General features: G+C 42.5%; 1 long non-coding RNA gene across 2 annotated transcripts; it reads left to right on the forward strand.

Moving 5' to 3' along the window:
• The first annotated feature begins 1,827 nt into the window (after positions 1-1,827).
• On the forward strand, positions 1,828-12,197 carry Gm40670. Of its 2 annotated transcripts, none has more exons than XR_871742.1 (3): positions 1,828-3,134; positions 7,630-7,678; positions 12,064-12,197. It is a non-coding gene; the product is annotated as a predicted gene, 40670 (long non-coding RNA). The 2 variants fall into 2 exon arrangements; XR_871743.1 differs by lacking the exon at positions 12,064-12,197 and adding an exon at positions 7,821-8,577.
• The last annotated feature ends 2,050 nt before the right edge of the window (positions 12,198-14,247 follow it).

Consider the following 14,247-nt stretch of genomic DNA (forward strand, 5'->3'; position numbering starts at 1 on the left):
TGCACTTAACTTCCCATTCCTCAAACCCACTCTAAACCCCAAGCATCCCCTTCCCTCCTTACAAACACTCCTTTTCCGGAGAATGTCTGCCTTCCGGCTCCCAGAAACCTAACGCACAGACTACTCTTTTTGGTCTGTTCTTCTCCTGTTCAGAATTGGTAAATTCCACTGATTTATCTGCAAGTTCACTAATTCTATACAATCATTCTCATTATGCAATTAAATCCCTTTAGTGAGTTTTAAATTTTCATGTATTATAATCAGTTTCATAATTGTCTTTTGTATTTCCTTTCTGTTGTTTTTATGTAACGTATTTCTTAACCGGTATTGAAACATTTCTATATTGGCTTCTTGTATGACTTTTTTTCTTCTTCTCAGTATTGCAACATTCTAAATTGAAACATCTCCTGTAGGCTCAGAGAGGGAAGGAGAGGCTCATGCGCCGCAGAGGGTAAACTAAGGGTCACATGCCTGAGAGAACAGAAACTTAGAAGATTCTTGAGAGCTCTTTCCCAGCAATATACAGAAGTAAACAGTCTGTGTGGGAAAGGTCTGCCTGCTGAACTGCAGCGAGAGACTGGATGGCCGGGTTGCCTGCAGGCTGGACAGATAGCTCCAGGCTTGAAGCTTTTGTGGACCTTTACCCACATGGCTGGGTGGGGCTTCCAGGTGGTCCAGATGTTTTTATTGTTTTCTTTTGTGTAGTCCCTGCTCCTTGTAAGTAGCCTCTCTCTCATACTGCTGTTGGTTATCCCAGTAAAGCCTCTTTGGTTCATCAGGAGTCATTGTTACTTTAGTCTGTGCTGGGTTCCCTTTCTGGATAAATAGACATGTGTGTTTCATCTCCCCAGAGGTCTGTCATACAACCTCCTTATCTGATAATCCCAACCTCAGATTTGTTGGCATTTAGTCTAGGCTCCGCCCCACAGTTACCTGGCCAACAGCCCAGTGTGCCTGACTCACTGTAAAAGGGGTTGTTCACTGTCACTGTCTTGCTCTCTTGCTCTTGCTATGTCTGTCCTCTTGCTCCTTATGGTCTCTCTCCTCTCTCCCCTCTCCCCTCCCCCCTCTCCCCATGCTCATAGCTGGCCTGTATTTCTCTCCCTCTCCCCCCTCTCCCCCCTCTCCTCCCTCCCCCTTCCCCCTCCCCCTCCCCCTCCCCCCTCCCCCCTCCCTCTCCCTCTCCCTCTCCCTCTCCCTCTCTCTCTCTCTTTCTGCCTTCCTCTGTCTCTACTCCCGCAACTCTCCTCCCCATGTCCTGAATAAACGCTATTCTATACTATATCATCCTGTGGCTGGTCCCACAGGGGGAAGGGATGCCTCAGCATGGGGGCTGGAAGAGGCACTCACACCACACCATGCCTCCACCAAACATATTCCTGCCTCCTCTTTATTTTTTATAAAACACAACAAGATTAATGTCAGTATTAGTGCTACTGATTTTTCTTATATAAGTGGTGATTTCCTTTGTGTGTTAATATGGTGAATGTTTTTCAACTATACCCTGGGTATTTTGGATACTATTATTAATCCCAAAGATTCAAGGAGAAAGACCACTGACCCACATCATCATGGTCAAATTAAAATAAGTAATTAATTAAAGCAAGCTTGGGCTGGTGAGATGGCTCAGTGGGTAAGAGCACCCGACTGCTCTTCTGAAGGTCAGGAGTTCAAATCCCAGCAACCACATGGTGTCTCACAACCATCTGTAACGAGATCTGATTCCCTCTTCTGGAGTGTCTGAAGACAGCTACAGTGTACTTACATATAATAAGTAAATAAATAAATCTTTAAAAAAATTAAAGCAAGCTTTTTTATTAGTGTGCACGGGTTGGGCCCCCCTAAGGTGGGGTTCCAGAGGTTAGCATTAGGTGAGGAAGATAAAGTTTTTATAGCTCAGGAGTAGAGGGTTTCCAAACAGAGGATTTGGCAGGCAAACAGGGTTATAAAAGTAGAATATAACAATTGGTCATAAAAGCCTCTTGTGAAACAAAGACCTGGTCGCAAGGTGGTCTTAACAAGGTAGTCCTAACAAGCTGGTCATGACAGCAGGTAGTCATAAAAGAGTGGCCATAACAATCTCAGGGTTGCTGTTTTCTGGAACAGGCAGTACAAATCCATTTGTAGTCAAGGTTACGTGGTGCAGAGCAGAATCCTTGAGAAACTGGTTTAATCATAAACAGGAAAGAGCCTAGTGTGTCTTTACCAAGAGATGGTTTTCAAGCCTAGGGTGGAGGCAGCTGGTTCACTATATTGTGAGACCCTGGATGCTACTTAATCTTTTTTGCTTTTAACCAACATCTTCCTGTCCAGTAGCAGGGAGCACAAGGGCTTCATGGGTGATGAATGTTTTCAGCTTCCCGTAGATTCCGCCAAAGTCATCTCAGCAAATGTAGAACAAACAGGTGCTCCTGAGTGGAGCTGAACTCCGTTCTAGATCCTACTGACCTCGCTGTAATGGTCGGCCTGGAGCGCGGGCAGCTTCCTTCAGGTGAGAGACGGACGGATAGAAGAGCCGTTCCACCACAGTATAGCTTAATCTTAGTTTTCAGCTTTATTGGATCTGGAATGAACTAGAAGACTGGCCTCGTGGCTGGAGAGATGGCTCAGCGTTAGAGCATTTGCTGCTCGTCTGAAGGACCCCGGCTGAGTTCCCAGCACTCAGGTCAGACAGCGCACAGTTGCCTGTAACCCTAGCACCAGGCTATCCATCTCTTTAATTGTCTCAGTGTGCACATACATACATGTAACATATGCACACAGACACACACACAAGGGGAGGGAGAGATAAAAATGGAGAAGGAGTTAAGGAGAGCAGGCTTTGGGGATTTTCTTAATTAGGTTACTAGGGTGGGAAGTCGAAGTCTAACTTTGGGTGTTCTTCCCAGGGGCAGCACAGATCTAAGGAGAACAGAGGGGAGAGGTTTCAGGTTTCACTTTCTGCCTTGCTCGCCTGCACATCTCACTTCTGGGTTCCTCTCTTTGACTGCTGCCATCACCACAGCAGCTGCCATCACGGTTGTTATCGTCTGCTGACTTCAGAGCCCAGCTTCTTTGGTCTTCTGATATGGACCCAGAAATCCTTCAGAGCTCCAGTGCCAGAGTAGAGCCTCCAAGGTATTTGGCACCATGGGGTGAGTAGCCACCAAGTGTCAGCCTCCCTGGTCCAGGTAGCCATTGCTGGACTACTCAGACCATATGTAAATCCATCTAGAAGTCCCCCCTTTTAATAATTATTTTAGGGGCTGGAGAGATAGCTCCAAAGTTAAGAGTACTAGCTGCTCTTCCAGAGGTCCTGAGTTCAATTCCCAGCACAACCTTCTGTAATGGAATCTAATTCCCTTTCCTGGAGTGCATGAAGACAAGGCAACTCATATACTTAAAATAAACAAATAAATCTTCTTTAAAAATTATTTTGCTTTTATTTATATGTGGGTGTATGTATTTATGCACATATGTGAGATGTGGAGAACAGAAGTTGGTATCCAATTCCCTGGAACCAGAGTTCCAGGCAGTTATGAGCTACCTGGCAAAGGGTGTTGGAAACTGACCTCTGGCCTCTGCAAGAGCAGCACACACTCTTCTCCCCACCCCTTCCCTTTCCCTCTTGCTCTGGCCCTGCTCACTCTGGCCCAAAGGTTTTTTATTTGTTTCTCATTACGGGTGGTTGTGAGCCACCATGTGGTTGCTGGTATTTGAACTCATGACCTTTACACGAGCAGTCTGCTCTTAGCTGCTGAGCCATCTCACCAGCCCCCACCCTCTCGATACATTTATTCATTTGATTGGGTCTGTTCCCCTAGAGAGTCCTAACACAGCCATTGAATCCTCATTTATCCCTGCCTGCATCATCAGTACTAGATTTTGAGTTATGATCCTTCATGGGCAGTGGATTATAAGAGGCCTGTCTCTTAGTCTTGCTAAAACTTCTAGAGACAGTTTTTTTTCCAGTGCCCCCCCCCCCCCAGTTAGAATATATTAGATTTTTCCGACAGTTTTCTGTTTTGGGGGCGCAGCTTTCTTAGTCCTTTGGGTAGAGAAAGCAGGCATCTTTTTGCAACTACTGATCTTCATTCCTCTACTGCATTTTACCTTCTCCTGTTCTTCTTCTCTCTCTCCTTCCTCCCTTGTTTCTTCTTTCCTCCCATTCTTCCTTCTTCACCCATCCCTGTTTCTTTGTTCTACCTGTGACCTTTTTCAGGCTCAGGTGTGGTAGAGGTTTTTAAAGAAAGAAACAAGGAAATGCAGGAATGGAATCCTGGCATTTCTAGCTTCCTTGTGCATCTTCTTTTCCATCAGAGCTCCCCACCACCTCTGCCACAACGTGGTTGTTTGCTGTGTTATGCCTTCTAGTTATGAGAAAAGACCTCAAAGAATAAAGATTTTCCTTTTAAAAATATTTATTTATTTTACACACACACACACACACACACACACACACACACACACACACACACACATACTCTATCTGCATGTACATCTGCACACCAGAAGAGGGCATCAGATCTCAGTATAGATGGTTATGAACACCATATGGTTGCTGAGAATTGAACCCTGGACGTCTGGAAGATCAGTGCTCTTAACCGCTGAGCCATCTTTCCAGCCCCAATTTTTTTAAATTTATATACCCTACTGAGTTTGTAAAGAATATAAGTTTTCTGCAATAACTGGGATGCCTATGTAACCCCTCTTCCCTTCAAGACTCAGGAAATATCATGAAAGAAGAGGAAGAGAGAAAGATTACCAGCCAGAGGCCAGGGAGGGGCAGAGCAAAAGAAAATCTTCTAAGCATGATAAAACCATAGCGTGCACGAAGCTATGCTGCTTTGGTTGCCTGTACCAGACCTGCACAAGGTCAAAATAATTAATAGCCTAAAATGAATTGGGAGTGGGGGTGGGGCATATGAGCCCCAATGCTTAGTTGAAGAGCTATTGGCAAGTGACAGCTGCTAGGGGAAGAAGGATCTGTTTGCTTTAAGGGTGTGGTCCCTGGTAGGTTGATGTTCCTGCAGGGGGTAGCTCCACACCCTTATGTACATGGGCAGTATTTGAGGACTCAATGGGTTATAAAAGGGTAGAGGTTGGGAAGGTGTGCTGGCCTCTCTCCCCAGCCCACACGCTTCTTCAGTTTCTCTCCCATCTCTCTATCAGGCACTAGTTTATTGCAGTGGATTCTGCCACCTGCCTTGTGTAAGCTAAGTAAAAGGACTCTTACTTAGCTTAACATTGTGTTTACAGTGTTTCATCTACTCATTCATGTCTTTGTATTGAAGCTTTTTGTTACATTGTGCAAATGTATCTCATTGTGCAAATGTATCATCTGAGGCTCATTTGGGTTCAGTTTGGGACTAGTCTAATTAAAGGTGCTATAAACACTTCTGTAGATGTATTTGTCCAGTGGTGCAGTATTTTTTAATCTCTCTTGGATAAATACATAAATGTGAGACTGTTGAAATTGTAATATATAGTACAATTGTAATTGAAACACACACACACATATTTACTTTTATAGAACTATTTTCCACATTGCATTCTCAGTGTTGTCTTTATTTGAGATGCCAGTTATTTTTGTGGGAGTTGTTAGGCATCACAGGCATCCCAACTATCCAGAAATAAGCTTAAACTGAACTATAGGATTTTGGCAGTTAGATAAAAGCCAGCTGTCTTAGTTAGGTTTCCACTGCTGTGAAGAGACACAGTGATCAAGGCAACTCTTATAACAAAAACATTTAATTTGGGCTGGCTTACAGCTTCAGAGGTTTGGTTCATTATCATCATGGCAGGAAGCATGGCAGCACCCAGGCAGACAAAGGGATGGAGCAGGAGCTGAGAGTTCTACATCTTGATCTGAAGGTAGTAGAGAGACTGCACCACACTCAGCATAGCTTGAAATAGGAGACTTCAAAGCCCACCCCCACAGTGATGCACTTCCTCCAACAATGTCATATCTACTCCAACAAGGCCACACCTCCTAAGAGTAACACTCCATATGGGCCAAGCATTCAAACACATGAGTCTATGGGGGCCACACCTATTCAAACCACCATATTCCACTCTCTGACCCCCCGCATAGGCTTTTAGCCATAACATAATGCAAAATGGACTTAGTCTAACATCAGAAGTCCCCATAGTCTATCACAGTCTCAACAATGTTTGAAAGTCCAAAGTTCAAAGTCTTTTCTGAGACTCGTGCAATCTCTGAACTGTAATATCCTGTAAAATCAAAATCCAAAGTCAGATCACATACATACATCGTATAATAACATAGGATATATATTACCTTTCCAAAATGGAAGTAAGGGACCATAGTAAGGTGGTCTCTCTATCTTGTGTAATACTTGGTAATGGGAGACCCTAGCATGCTGGACTTGTGCAGAATAAATCACTCTGCGTTGATATACTATTTGAGTCTTCTGTGAATCATGAACCCTTACAATGGTTTTCCTGGAATGCTTTTAATATTATTTTCTTGCTATTTCTGATATCTTAACTATGATGTGTCATAGAAAGACTCTTTCGGGGCTGTGCCTATATTGGGTTCTAACTGCTTCTTTTATTTGGATGTTCATTAATTGGTTGTCTCCAAGGAGAAAATAAGTCAATTCAAGTCTAATTAAAAGTAAAAAATACAGGTTTATTGGGGGCAGCTCTTGGGCATGTTCAACAGTCCCAAGAAAGATGGGTTCTATTGTTAGGGTCCAAGAATTGCTAAACAAAGACTCCAGACTCAAATAGTATGCACAGGCAAAGAGTGTTTATTCTGCAGAAACAACCAGTATGCAGAGGTGAACCATTCATCAAAACGGTGATGGTTCAAGGGGCTCAGAGACCCCCCTTTATGCAGAGCTAGGGGAATTTCCCAGAAGGGTTAAGTAACCTCTAATATAATTGGTAGGGGCAAAGCAATGACATTAGTTTAATTTTGATTGGTTGCTTTGTTAGTTCCAATGATGACACCTTGAAGTTTCAGAAGCCTGCTCTCTTCTGGCCTTGTTATCTCCTCCAGCTAGGTGTCCCAGGAGCTGACTCAGCTCCAGACTTGTCCTCCCTAAGTCGGGCGGTCACTGACTAACGGCCCATGGTCAGTGGCTCCTTCTGAGGAGCCCCATCTGCTTCCCAGGGAATTTGAAAACTTTTATTCCTTAGGTTTTTGGACCTCTCACTATGGCCTAAGGGTCTAGGATCTGGGGTGGTTTCGGAAGGAGTTAGCAGTGAGGTCTCTGGCTATAAAGTCCATGTGACAGCTCCCTTAAAGGTGTTGACTATAAAACAAAGCCAAAGGTCAAGGGAGGGAGAATCTGAGATAAATATTCTATGGGAATTGGGAGAGGTCTGGCCTACAGACAGCAAAGGTCACCAGGTTAATAACAACATCCACTCCCAGCCTTCTGGGTGGAAAACAGGCATCCTTTTATCCACTGAGGAGACAACCCTGTGTGATAAACACTCCTGGTTTCTCCAGTGAGCAGTCATGGCCTCTAACCACCGAGATTTTCACTTCAAATTTGTTTTTATTCAAAGATGTCCAATTGTTTGATGTCCCATTCTTTGATGAGTTTTTCTGCCTTTTAATGATTTCTTACTCATTTTTATGACTTTTTACTCCGTGTTGTTGCTTTCCCTTTCCAGGTCTGGGATTGAATCGCCTTTCTGTAACCTCTGCCAGGTCACTGATGAGGTAACTTGTTTCAATCTCTTTGAGTTTAGTTATAGTTAAAGTCTTTCAGGTGAAGAATGACGTTTGGCTTTCTCATGCTTCACAGAGGTGTTACCATTTATGAATCTGTTTGTTTGAATATCTCTTCTGGTTTTATTTGGAGGTCTTATATTGAGAAACCTACCCTTGAGGACTTAATCCCAGCACCACTGAGGACTCAATCCCAGTACCACTCAGGAGTAATTTTGTGTGAGACATCTGCTTTCTTTTCCCATTCTTTCTGGCAAGAGACATGGCTGGAGCTGTCTTCAGCTTGGTTTATGTCTTTTCCATGCAGATTCATCATTTTCTTGGGACTCTCCAGCTAGTCTATCACTGCTTTTATGAATTCATCAAACTCTGTCTTCCTTTCGAGTTGTCTCTTCCTCTTTACTGACTCTTCATCTCCACTGGGTACCTGCCAGTCCAGCATCTTACTCCTAAGTCTTACCCATAAGTTTCATCTCTGAAGTTATCATTAGTTTCTCTCATAGTATTCCCATTAGGCCCTGAATACATTTTAAATATGTATAAGGGCAGAGCAATTTAAAGGCTACCTGGTTGTTTTACTCCTTTTGGGAGCTTCATTGGCTCCTGCCAGACCTGTGAGAGTCCTCAGGGAGGGAGGAGTCCTCAGGGAGGGACCTCCTCAGGGAAGGAGGAGTCCTCAGGTCACATCCACAGAGCTTTATGTCCGAAGTGCACAGTGTCTTCAGCAATAGTGACTTCCTTTCAGCCTCTGGGAGGCAGTCAAGGACAACAGCAATAGCCCGTAATGTTTTGGGAGGCTTTTGACTTTCCCTAATTGTGGCTTTTAAGGGGAAGCATTTTCAAGCCAAGTGTCAACTTTATTTAACCCATATATATATTTTATATAGTGTATACATATAATAAATAGTAAATATATAATATATAGATTATATATAGTATATATGGCATATATTGTACTATATATGTGTGTATACATACACTGATATGTATTATATTTGAGTAAATAAAATGTAATATGATTTCCTATGACTTTTCAAATATCCTTGGTGTTATTTTGCCTCCTCCCTTCCTCTCCTGTGTTGATCTCCCACTTCAGTGCCCAATTAAAGCCCCCTCTCCAATCCCATCTGCCCCTTCTTATCACCTTGAGCAGATTTTTCTGTGGATTGATTTTAAAGTTGTAAGGGTTTCTTCTTTTTTTTTAAAATTTATTGTATTTTTATTTTATGTGCATTGGTGTTTTTACCTGCATGTATGTCTGTTTGAGGGTATCAAAACTCCAGGAACTGGAGTTACAGACAATTTTGAACTGCCATGTGGTTTCTGGGAATTGAACCTTGGTCCTCTGGAAGAGCAGTCAGTGCTTTTAACAGCTGAGCCATCTGTCCAGTCCCTGGTTGCAAAGTTTTACTTGGGAAATATAAGGAAACCTTTATGCTCTGGCTACTTACTCCTACCTTTAAGATACGACTGCTACAAAGACTTTATCCTGTGTCCTGTGTATTAATAAGTGTTGTCGCCTGGCTGTGTGTGTTCTGGTCCTAACTCCCTGCCAGGTTCCTTGTGGATTTTCCTTCCACTCTCATACTAATTACTGCCCAGTGAAAGACTCAGCATAAGCAGGTTCCTCCGCAGATCTACAAAACACTTTTTCTTTAAGAGTTTTTCCCTTTAGTATCTGACTCTGAACTCTCTGGATCTCTTGTTCTCATTTTTACAATTATTTTATCTCAGTAAGAAGCTGTAGATACTCTTCCCCAGTGTCTTGTCCAGACGCTGCCTTCTAGAAGGAAGCTGAAGCAGTGGTGGGTGTCTTAGCCAGAGTTTCTATTGCTGGGATAAAGCATGGTGACCAAAAGCAGCTTGGGAGAGAAGGGTTGATTTCTCCTTACAGTGTATGAATGAGTCCATCTGGAGAGGTCAGGGTAGGGACCTGCAGGCAGGAGCTGATGCAGAGGCCACGGAGCAGAGGGGCTTACTGGTCACTGGCCGTCTCCTCAGAGCTAGCTCGGGTTCTTACAACACGCTGAACCAGCACCGCAGGAGCGTCTCCATCTACAGTGGGCAGATCCATTTCACTAATAAAGAAAATACACTACAGGCTTGGCTCCAGGTCAGTCTGATGAAGGCATTTCTCAGTTGATAGGCCCTCCTCCTAAATGGCTCTGGCTTAGAGTCAAAATGTTTTGACATAAAATTAGCCAGCACATGTGGCTTATCTGCCTCCCTTTTCCTCAGAGATTGTCTTCTGTCATTTAATCGCTAAGAACCATTTATATATTTTGTTTGTTTTACAATTTTTGCAGCAAGCAAACGATTCCTGTTACATTTTAGCTTTCATTGGTGGAGACTGGTGTCTCCTCCCCCCACCCCACCTGCCCCTGTTATTTCTATTTGTATCATTTTCCTATTCTAAAAAGTTATTACCAAAAAGAAATTTCAAGCATGTTTATAATTGGCTACTATTCAGTGTTCAGAATAACATGTAATGAATTGGAAGGCAAAATGAATTCATTGTTCTACTTGCAAATGAGCGTGAACACCTGACAGTCCATAGAGGTTACAGATGTTGCTATTGGTGTTACCTGTTTGTTCAGTGGTGGCGCCTACAGAGGTAGTAGGAAGAGCAGGGAGGGGAACCCCAAAGGGAGTGGCTTAACTGGAAGACTTGGCGGCATCTTTCCTTCAAGAATATGGTGAAGGATTAAACCCTAAGAACACTGGAGCCTGTGGTATAGAATTTAGGGCTGGTTCTTCCTCCCGGCCCCGAGTTCCTAGAAATACAACTCAGACTCAAAATATATTTACGAAGACCTTGGCCATATAGCTAAGCTCTTTCTGACTAGCTCATAACTTAAAATAACCCATTTACTCTAATCTACATTCTTCCACTTGGCTGGCTACCCATGCTCAGGTACCACGTGTCCAACTCCTCACAGCTTCCCAGCAAATTCCCTGCCTAAGCCACAGGCCATTAGATTTTTATTGACAGGTGCCATGTCCATACAGAACAAGATACTCTCTCTACAGTGTGGAGCACAGGCACGGGAAACTTGAAAACAGCAGGAACTCCAAAAGCAGATCCCACTGCCTATCCTTTTGTCTCTGAGGGAGTCTTGGCAGCCATGGACAGTGATGAGCTCTTAGAAGACTCAGCACGGCCACTCACCATGTCACTGAGCTCAGTCACTGCTGCTGAGTCGGAATGATGTATAGGAATCTCGAGGAGAAATGTCCACGTGTAATTGGAGACAGTTTCTTTATACGAGGAATACTGGAGAAAGAAGCCATCCCATAATGACTTTGGCTTTACTTTCCGAACATTTTGAATGAGGACCTTTGCTTGAGCTGACCAAAAGCATGTAGTTCTATTTCTTCTTGGGAGTCACAAAGTCACCTGACAATTTTCTCTCATTTGTGACTGGATTGTACTTGTACACTATCCCATAATATTGCTGAGTAGTTGTCTCTATAAATAATTAATCTAAATGTTCTGATCTGAGAGATCTGATCTCAGGAGTAGATAACCTGCCTGAACCAGTATCAGTCTCTATGCTTAAAAGCCTACCTTGTGACCCTTTTGAGAAGGAGCCCATTGCTGCTGGCTGACCAGTGGTCACACAATAGCAGGACGTAATGTATTGGGTACCAGGTTTTTAAAAAAATGACTGAAATCAGTATATTTTATATACTTATATATATATTCTGTTCAAAACAGCTTATTTTATTATTTTTTATAAATATATTTTACAGAAGACACTAAATACTAACATTTATTAAATATTAGTTTATATACTGCATACAATATGTTAAATGTATAATATAACATAAATGTATTCATGTATACATTACATATTCTATATAAACACATATACATATGTAAACATATAAAAATCAGTTTATATTTATACATCTTATACAGAGAAAATATCTGTTAGGTGGAAGATAAGGAAATGAGTATGGTTTATAATCTGGCAAGCTTGGAGCCTAAAGTCCCATGGGAATATAGGGTTGTAAAAAACAGATAAAAGGCTTTTGAAACAGCTCACTGTATTAAAACTACTGTGTTCGTTAGGAGTTTTGTTTTCTTAGTCAACTTGATACGATCTTAAGTCATCTGAGAAGAGGAAGCCTCAACTGACTTGCTCTTCATAACTTTCTCGGTTTGCTCTTTAATGCAACCCAGGACCACCTGCTTAGGGGTAGAAGCAGCCATAGAGGGTGGGACCATCACCTATCAATCATTAATCAAGAAAGCACCGCCCACAGACCTGCCAGTCTAGTGGAGGCATTTCCTCAGTTGAGGCTGCCCCGACTTTCCTTCATAATATCTTCGTTGTAAACTGCAGTCTGAAATAAACCCTTTTCTCCTCCAGTTACTTTTGGTCATGGCGTTTTATAAATAAACAGCGAACAAGGACGGTGCCAAGGCTGCAGACGACCTACATTTGACCCCGGATATGGTAGGGGGAGAAAACTGACTTCTACAAGCAGTCCTCAATTTCGGGTGGACTGTGGCCCATGCTAATTAATAATTAATTAATTAACTAATGCAAATTAAAAAACCCAGGGCATTCAAAAGAAGACACAGGAAATCCAAACCACCTGTCCTTTAGTTCTTCACCTAAAAGTATTTATTTTGAAGTGTTTTTAATTGAAATAGGATTACATCAGTTTCCCCTCTTCTTCCTAACAGTGCTTCACACATACCTGCCATCTGACTCCTCCTCTGCTCTCTAGCCTCTTTTTCTGTATTATACTCCTTCATCTTTAATCACTGGTTTGCAGCCACGTTTAGCCCAGTTTACAGCTTAAACTGACCAGTTGCTACTTGCTCTGTTTTCAAGACTTTATGCAACATGCCCTCTGACACTTGACTGTACAAACACGGTCTGGACACAGTGATCTGCTTTGTAAAGTGCAGTATGGTGTGGTGGGAGGGGATGCCTTACTGGGTCCCCTGAGATATCAGTCATATGACGGGTCTAGTATAAAATAGAGTTTATTTGGGGGCATGGGAAGGGGGTTTGAGAAGCAAGTAGAGGCAAAAAGTGGGGGGGGGGGAGGGTGGCCAGAAACACACGGAAGGGGGAGGAAGAAGAGAGAGAGGGAGAAAGAGGCTAGAGAGAAAGAAAAGGGTCAGAGAGAATGAAGAGAAGCCAAACAGTTCTTTTTTTATAACAAGCCAGGCTCCTACCTGGCTGTTGCTAGGTAACTGTTGGGCAGAGCTTGGAAGGAATACTAACATGCTAACACACAGTCCTGCCTCTCCTCACACACCACATAAAAAACCACAAACAACAAGCCATATATAAGGAAGAGCCCTGGCTTCATGCTGAGGGACTTCAGCCTGTAGTAGTTTCTCCTTTCTTGTTCTAACCTTAGCGTTTAGTATCTAACTTTATGTAATATTGTCAGGGTTCTTATTAGTAAAATAGTTGGGGTTTAGATTTCTCAGATTTCTAAGTCCTGAACTAAATTTCATAGCCAATTCATTTGCTCATAGCTTTCCTTCTTTCGGCTATATCTTTTGACTTCTAAACCCCACACTTTACATTACTATAATGTCATCGACTCATTGGGTTTTCCTTAGTGAAAAACAGAAGTGTGCAGGCTAGGACTTTTCATACAAGAGATTTTTTTTTAATCTCATATGAGTTTATCTCATTAGATTCTAATTCATATTCCAAATCCTAACCTCAGAATAGTATGCTAATTATAGCATAAAAACAGTAAAGAATATTGGTCAGACTTGGGGATAGATTAGACTATTCCAAAAGAATAGTACAGTAGACATTGGTAAAAGTGGTGTCACTTTGGTAAGCATCATTGTCTTGGTCTGCAGCCTGTGGCATAGTATATAATGGTGGAAGGAAGTTAGTTATAGGCAACTGCCCTTTGGAAGAATATGGGCACCATGGTCTCTCGTCTTTCCATGTCTTTCCCTTCTTTTTTTTTTCTTTTTAAGATTTATTTATTTCATGTATGTGGGTACATTGTCACTGTCTTCAGACACACCAGAAGAGGGCATCAGATCTCATTACAGATGGTTGTGAGTCACCATGTGGTTGCTGGGAATTGAACTCAAGACCTCTGGAAGAGCAGTCAGTGCTCTTAACTGCTGAGCCAGCTCTCCAGCCTATGTCTTTCCCTTCTAGCCACGTCAAAGTGGGCAATTTCCTCAGCCACATACTACTATCGTGGTGTGTTGGCTGAACACAGAAGCAAGAACAAGGAAGCCTGGACCCTACAGCTCCAATATGCAAATCCCTCATCAAGGCTAACAAAATATAAATTTGATTAAGAAAGGGTCATGAGATGCATGTGTCATTAAGCAGTCAAGGACATTGCTTATCGGAGATATGTTGTCACGGTGATGGGAAGCAGACAAACACAGGAAGTATGGATAATTAACACAAGCATTAACAAAAACAATGACCCGAGAGCCACATCAGTAGGAAGAATAGTCACCTACTAAACAACCCGTATTCCATCTACTCAAGACTCAAATGTTATGGATTTATTATTTCTTCTTTCCTTAATTTTTTAAAATTTACTTG

This window comes from Mus musculus, chromosome 10 (assembly GCF_000001635.26).
Source record: "Mus musculus strain C57BL/6J chromosome 10, GRCm38.p6 C57BL/6J".
NCBI classification, from domain to species: domain Eukaryota; kingdom Metazoa; phylum Chordata; class Mammalia; order Rodentia; family Muridae; genus Mus; species Mus musculus.